This window comes from Dromaius novaehollandiae, unplaced genomic scaffold (genome assembly GCF_036370855.1).
Source record: "Dromaius novaehollandiae isolate bDroNov1 unplaced genomic scaffold, bDroNov1.hap1 HAP1_SCAFFOLD_30, whole genome shotgun sequence".
NCBI lineage: Eukaryota > Metazoa > Chordata > Aves > Casuariiformes > Dromaiidae > Dromaius > Dromaius novaehollandiae.
This window is the reverse complement of record NW_026991333.1, coordinates 5,360,111-5,366,171: the sequence shown is the minus strand read 5'-3', so window position 1 is coordinate 5,366,171 and position 6,061 is coordinate 5,360,111. Positions and strand designations below refer to the sequence as shown.

At 56.6% G+C, this 6,061-nt stretch overlaps 1 long non-coding RNA gene across 1 annotated transcript; it reads right to left on the bottom strand.

Annotated features, from left to right (window-relative positions):
* Positions 1-4,353: 4,353 nt before the first annotated feature.
* Positions 4,354-5,404, bottom strand: LOC135325844 (uncharacterized). The gene is made up of 3 exons (XR_010386590.1): positions 5,321-5,404; positions 5,152-5,216; positions 4,354-4,499 (listed from the first exon to the last, which is right to left on the bottom strand). It is a non-coding gene; the product is annotated as an uncharacterized LOC135325844 (long non-coding RNA).
* Positions 5,405-6,061: the final 657 nt, after the last annotated feature.

Genomic DNA, 6,061 nt, shown 5'->3' with positions numbered 1-6,061 from the left:
AAGGCAGCAATGTGCTTGATGCTGTCTACTCAGGCACTGAAGCAAAGGTCACCTCACAAGTACAGGAATGAGCAATGTGCCTGCCGGTGGCCGAGCAGATCCTGAGGCCAAATGACTTCACAAATACGGACACCAGCAATATGCATCGAGCTGGATTCTCAGCCGGTGCGGAGGCTGAAGTGACCTCACAGGCAGCCATGAAGCCATAGAGCTGCTCCTGGCCGGGTAGCAGCTGAGGCACAATTGACCTAAACAAGCACAAACAGCAGCAACATGCATGCTGATTGCCAATCACACACTGATGCACAAAAGCACCACCAGCAGCAATGGGCCTGCTCCCCGTCTGTGAGGCACTGAGACACAAGAGGCCTCACCAGCATCACCAAAGCTGTGTGCGTGCTGTTGGCCTGCCAGGTTGAGAGGCACAACCGACCTCACAAGCACCAATGGCATTGACAGGCCTGCTGCTGGCCCTGTTTGGCACCGAGTCACAAGCGACCGGGAAAGTGCAAACCTTCACAGAGGAGAAGCTCACCTGGGCTGCTCGCAGGCTTCTGCAGATGGCTTTCCTCTCCTGGCAAGACTCTCTCCAGGTCATGGCACATCTCCACTCTGTCACCCTGGGCGCAAATGACAAAAGGAGACAGTGGATCTTGCTTTTCCCTCATTACCACCAAGTCCTGGCTGTGAGCCTTTGCACTGGAGCAGCTGCACAGTGACAGCAGGATGACACTTCCATTTCCAGGGCCGAGGTAGAGAGATCAGCTGAGGGAGCAGCTGCACTGGAAAGGCTTTCTGACATTGTCAGATCAACTCAGCACTGCACCCGCCATCAGCCTGACGCCAGACCTCTGCTGTGCCAGCTGGTCTGCAAACACACTGTCTCTGCCCCCCAGAGCTGCCTGTTCTGCTAGGTACAACCACGTGCCAGCGAGAAGAGAGGGATGCAGGACACTTGCCGCTTGCACGCTCCCCAGGCACTGCTCTGCTCGCTGCCTTTCCGTGGCTCCTCCAACGCCTTACAGCAAATATGGCAAAGCAGCTGTCTGCATGTGGAGTCAGACTGGAAGTGGCTGGGGTGAGCTGCACGGGGAATGGGGAAGGGCTACGGGTGCTACTTAGGGAAAGGGCTAAGGACGGGACTCTGCTGCCCCTCAGGAAAGGGGGATCAGGGCATGCCTGAAGAAGATCAAGAGACCCATTTGGCCCCATTTCCAGCCCTTTCAAGATTTCCAGTGTCTTCCCCTCCCAATCCCACTGCATACTCAGTTCACCCGCCAGCTCCTCTTCCCCACTCACCATTCTCCCAAATGCCGCTGGCTTTTCTAAGTCCTTACACCACCACCTCCCACACACAGAGTGTTTCCACTCTGCTTCCAGAGCAAAACTGAGATTTTCTTTTAGAATCAAGATGCCAAGTTGATATTCAAATCTCTTGAGCAGAGGTGCAGTTCCTATGTAGGAAAAAAAAAAAAAAAAAAGCCAGACAAAGGTGTAAAGACCTCCAGGTGGCTGAAAGATGGAGCCGGGCATATTTAGGAGAGATTCCAGATATGTTTCCCTGATCTGTAGTAAAGGTAGCTAGCCAAAGAAATGGTGTCTCCGTGTGTATACAATCTGAAAAAGTCCAGAACAGTTGAGGTTGGAGGACACCAGGAGATCATGTGTTCCAAATTCCTGTTGAAAGCAGGACCTTAGATGAGGTGGTCCAGGGCCCTGTCAAGCCAAGTATGGAGCATTTCCAGCGAGGGAGATTCCACCACTTTGCTGCGTAACCTAGTCCAGTGTTGAACTGTTCTCACAGCGAAGAATTCTTCCTCTATCAAGATGGGATTTCCTCTGAAGCAATCTGTGCCCATTGACTCTTGTCCTGTCACCATGCATCCTTGGCTTGACTGAGTGTAGAAAATAGAGACTATTTTCTTCCCCTTTCTCATTCTGCTGGTACCTGGTCAGATGAGCTGAGCGAGTGCAAAAGGCTTTTGGTCTCCCTGCATTGCAAGGGATTCTCAGGATGGTGGTGATGATGCAGACAGAAGAGGCCAGGCTCAGTAGAAATGGGAAAAGAGCATCTATAAAAGAGATCAAGGAACTCAGCAGCAGGGTCATTGTAGGATCATCACAGGAGTGATTAATGATGGGCATGAGTTCACACAAGAAATTGTCTATCTCACTAGCACCAGAGAGACTTAGCTGTGACGTAAGGCACATGATTAGGGTACAAGCCACACATCCACCAATGTGGCTCACAGCTGCGAGGTCAAGATGTAATTTGATATTTGCTACTGAGATTCCTGCAGAGATTTGCCCCTTGCTCAGTACCAGGGGTAGACCCGTCTTGCCGGAAGATAACATTATGCACAGGCCAAGAAACCAAAACAAGGAAGCTGTGCAATGCAGACCTACACAGAAACAGTGTACAAGGACACCAAGGCAGAAGACATGACCCCTGATGTGATCATGCAGCTGACATGCCCCGGATGAGCACAGTGTCCCTGTGGAGATGGTCCCCCTCACGCCGTCCCTTCAGAGGCATCCCCTCAGGCCCCTTTAGGACTCACACCTGGAAACAGAGAGAAGGTGATCCTGGCCTCTGCTCCTCCTGGCATCTCTGCTGTCCCACAGCCTCGCTCTTCAGTGCCGTCCGTAGCTCCCGCAGCAGTGTTTCCTCCAAACGCTCCCCTCTGGCCCCAGGCTCACCCAGCCCCTTGCGGCCACTTCTCTCTTCCTCCCATCACTAACTCCTCCCTCAGTCCCTCTCTCTCTACACCTCTTTTTGCTGAAATCCCACCGACAGTTAATGGGGGTGGGGGGTGGGGGATGACTAGGACAGGAGATAGCACACACTCTCACCCCCCTCCACTCTCTCTATGCCTCCGAAGGGAAAAGTGGACCAGGAAAACCTCAGGCAAAGAAGGCCCTGAGGGCCTCTGCCCTTTCCGTGGGGTTCAGGATACGGAATTATTGACAGGTTTCACCTTTCCACTTTTTTCTTTGCAGCAAAAAACAGTGTACTCAACTTTACACACTGCATTTATGAGGCATCATCTCCTTTCTGAAGTCTGGTTTCAAAGCTGGAAGTTGTGGATGAATACCTTCCTTTTGGAAAAGCTCTGAAGCATGGAGTGTTTGAGGCAGATTAATGCATAGGACAAGAAGAGCTGGAAGTCACTGCACAAAACATCGCTGGTTCAGCCCACTTCCAGTTAACTCCAGCTCACATTTGGTTTCCCAGTAAGAGCAGAGCAGGGTGTTACAGTGTTTCCCAGCCAGCGTAAGTCTTTGCTAGAGGCAGCTCAATCCATCGCCAGACATGTTAAGATGGAATGGCAGCTTTTAAGCTACAGTTGAAAACAGGAGTTTGGACAAGCATAGCATCCCCCTGGCACCCCCCGTCAGTCCTACATCAGTCAGCTGAAATTCCATGACCAAGTCAGTCTCTTTCCAAGGGAAAATCACAGAGGGAGGAGTCAGGGTTCTCAGCTGTGCTTTTTATTGTTAAAGGCAGGGTGAGCTCGGTGGCAAGTATGTGGCAGGCAAACGTCCTCCACAGCGAGGTGGAGTCACAGCTGGCTGTGCAGTGTGCCTGCACATGCCATTCCAGATGTGTGCAGCGGTGCCCCGGGAGAAGGGTGGTGCTGCAGGGTTGGACATTTGCGGGTCTGCACAGCGCCCAGCGTCCCTGTCACTCTCCACCCCACGCAGTGCAAGGCCAGGGGTATCAGAAGGGTGGTGGCCACGCTGGGCAGCTCCCAAAGGTGGACGCCAGCCTGCAGGGCAGGTCCCGGCTGATGCTGTCCCTCGTGAGCAGGACCAGGCAGAGCAACACGAGCTGCAGGCAGGCGAGGAGCACAAACAGCTTCCTGCAGGCCAGGAGAGGGTTAAGACAGCGGAGGGGAGAAATCTGTCTCATCTGTTTCCAGACATCACCTGCAGATGCCACCAGGCCAGCAACTGGCACCCTGCATCATGCTGGGCACACCACCCCCCTGCCCCGTTCCTGGGCCTCAGCTTAAGGGCCCAAGCATCTCGGCTCTGCTCTTCATCTCCCTACTGAGCCCAGAAACAACCACCACCTCCGCAACCCCGGGAGAAGGGAGCCTGAGCTGTGTCCGTGTTGAGAAGGGAGAAGCTGATGGATGCCTTGGGACCGCCAGCCTGGGCATCCCACCCCCCGCAAACCAGCCCTGGCACGCCGAGCCCCACGCGGCAACTCACTGCAGCCAAAAAGTGATGCCCTGCCTCTTTGCCACCAGCTGCTCCTCCTGCAGGTCAAGGCACAGCAGGACACGTGTCAGTGTGGGCAAGACTGCTGGGCCTTGGGGGCTCAGAACCCCACCCTCATCCCCACTGAGACCAGTGCCCCCAAAGCCAGCGGGTGCCCTGCACACCCTTTCTTCCCCAAGGCCCACGTCGGGCTTGTCCGTCCTACCAGCTTCACAGCCACCATCTCCCGCATAAGTGACGTGGACAGCCTGGCCGCCTGCTCCGTCTTCCCCCTGTTGTGGGCACCACAGGCAGTTGGGGTGTGAGGAGCGAGCTCGGCCGGCGTTGGGACTACCAGATGGGCAACAGGGACCCGGGGTGCTGGACAGGCTCTGCTGGGGCTGAGGCAAGGCACCCCAGGCTCCCAGCATCAAAAACACCCTTCCCTCCACTCCCTTCCCACATCAGGCTCGGAGGGCATTTAGGAGAGGCTTGGAGCTCTTCAGAGCTGTTCAGAGCTGCTTCAAAGAGCCAACCAGTGTGCGGGTTGTTTGTTTGTTTTTCTTTCCATCAGGTACTTTGGAAAAGGCACTGGGCCTTTCCAAGAAGGTTTGGAGGACTCGAAGGGAGGCTGAAAGCTGTTGTAGAGCCCCTTAGGGCTGTCCAGAGCTGTTCAGCACTCGGCAGAGGATTTTAGAGCTTGTGCGAGTGGTCGACCGCTGTTCAGGGAAGGTCTGAAGCCACGCAGAGGCTGTTGGGAGTGCTCCAGAGGCATTCTAGTGGGGTTGGGAGCAGCTTAGATGTCGGAGGAGGAGGATGAGATCAGGGGCTCTGTTGTCCGGGATTGGCACAGCCCTTCCCAAGCTGGGACTGGGGACACAGAGACCTGGGAGCTGCACAGAGCCCCGCCCCACAGGTTGGGCGCGGGGGCCTGTCCCCACTCACCCCACTGTCTGCCCTTGGAGGCCCTCGCGTCTCTCCCGGAGGCACTCGCGTTCTTTCCTCAGCACCTGGACGAAGGAAGAGCCCTGCTCAGTAGTCCACGCCAAGCCCACCGTGAGGGGGCTTTCCCCACACAAAGACCTCGTCCCGCCTTGCTTCCTACGCCTAGTACCTTCTCGATCTCAGCCTGCTCCCGCAGGGCCTCTGCCAGCTTGGCTGCTGACTGCTTCTCCTGCAAAGCAACCGGGCCACGTTGCAAAGAGCCCAGGTGGGACTGGCAATGCCCAGTCAGTCTGCAGGGCGCTGCGAGGCCAGCCGGGGCCAGGGAGGCAGGGACACAGGCGTCCTCGGGGGCTGACACCACACCCAGCAGCTCTGCCCACCTAAGCGGTGTTTTCACGGGGGTTACAGACCTGGTGGAGCTCCTTCCGGGCCGCGTCTCCCTCGGCCTTCACCTCCATCAGCTCTGCCTGGGAGAGAAGAGGCAGTGGGAGCATCTCGGTGGGGGGAGCTGGAGGACCCCCAGGGACCAGTGTGGGCTCTAGGCCCAGGGCCCTGGCTGAGACTGGGCGTCCCCAAACCACGCAGTCCCCCCACCCCTCTCAGGGTCCCTGTCACACAGATCTCCGGACAGCCGGCAGCATTACCCAAACCACCTTGTTCCCCCACAGCTCTTCTGGGGAGCCTGCAGACCCACATCAGGGTCCCCCCGCCACCCCAGCCACCCCGTGGGTACCGCAACATGCCCATCTCTGCCCCTCTGTCCCCGTGCCTGTCAGAGGCACCAGAGGGGCAGGCCTGGGGGAGCCAGCTGGACAGCGGAGCATCTGCCTCACCTGGAGCTGCGGGAGGACTTCTTTGGTCCTCTCCAGCTGCTGGGAGCTCTGGGCATGCTGCGCTGCCAAGGCGAAGT